Genomic DNA, 1,344 nt, shown 5'->3' with positions numbered 1-1,344 from the left:
CTGGGCTGGCTGTGTCCTGACCTTGGCTTTGGTTTCTCTCTATGGCCTTCACCTGACTGCCCTTGAAATGAAGCAGCAATGGATGCTCTTAAAGAAGATCGACATGATTTAAATATGTCAAGACACTGCGAGCCTCCAGTTCTGGTGTTGAGTGTTCTACAATTGATTTTGACTCATAACCACCCTCTGGGAAGAGGAGAAATGGCCCATAGGGTTTTCTGAGCCATAGCATGGATGGGAGCAGACCACCTACCTGTCTTTGTCCCGCAGAGCCACTTGTCATGAGCCGTCGAGTCCGTTCCTGCTCATGGCCACACTGTGCACCACAGGATGAAACACTGCCCCCTACGGTGTGGTCCTCGCCACTGTTGTCCTATTAGAGCCCATGGTGGCGCTCGCTGTGTCAATCCATCTCCTTGGGGTCTTCTTCCTCTTCACACGGCTTCCGCTTTACCAACAAGACGTCCTTGACCAGCCCTTGGTGCCTTCTGCTAGCATGGCCAAAGGACAGAAGAGGAATTCTCAGCACCCTCCCTGCTAAGGACCTTTCTGGCGGCACATCTTCGGAGACAGATTTGTTAGTTCTTCTGGCAGCCCATGGTAGTATGGATGCTCTTCACCCATCAAGACCATAATTCAAAGGCACCAGTGTTGCCTCCCTTAGTCAAGGCCCAGCTTTCTCATGCATATGAGGCAACTGAAAGCATCTTAATTTGGGTCAGGAGCTCCCATTGTCTGGGCCAGGGGCAGGGGCCTGTTCCCTCCCAGCTGGGAGCAGATAGAGAAATGAGGCTGACCTGATCAGTGTCTGGGGCCACCTGCTGACAGAATCCAGGTCCACAGAGAAGTTCCTCCTGGAAGTGGCTTTGTCCTGTAGGACTCCAACACTGCTTTCTCCAGGTGTGGCAGGGAGGGGTTCCGGGCTGAGCACCCGCTCAATGCCCTAAATGGGAGCTGGCTGTGCTTACATTGGGGGAGAAAGTCAGGTGTCAGGGACATGGAACAGAGGCGGGGGAGGGGCAGCCCTTACAGTAAGAAGTCCTGCCCGAAAGGTGATCTCGGAGGGGTTGTTGGTTTCTGCAGGTGCCGCCGCACAGAAGGCAGGTGGGCAAGGGCAATGGGCTTTATGGCTCACAGCTGGGCTGTGGAGTTCCAGTGCTGAGAAGCCTCAGAGGGCTTCCTCTAAGAGGGGAGACCCTGCCACCTAGTGCCTGGTTCTGTGTATAGCATGGCCGGCCCAGCTCTGCCCCCCAGGGGTGACCATGAGCTTCCTTGGTTTCAATAATCAAAGGGTGGTTCTGTCACCATGTTTGTACCCAGGGATCTGAAGTGTCCTCTGGACCA

Source organism: Echinops telfairi, unplaced genomic scaffold, assembly GCF_000313985.2.
Source record: "Echinops telfairi isolate 266 unplaced genomic scaffold, ASM31398v2 ScPeMD7_2;HRSCAF=8, whole genome shotgun sequence".
Classification (NCBI taxonomy): domain Eukaryota; kingdom Metazoa; phylum Chordata; class Mammalia; order Afrosoricida; family Tenrecidae; genus Echinops; species Echinops telfairi.
Note: the sequence above shows the minus strand (reverse complement) of the source record.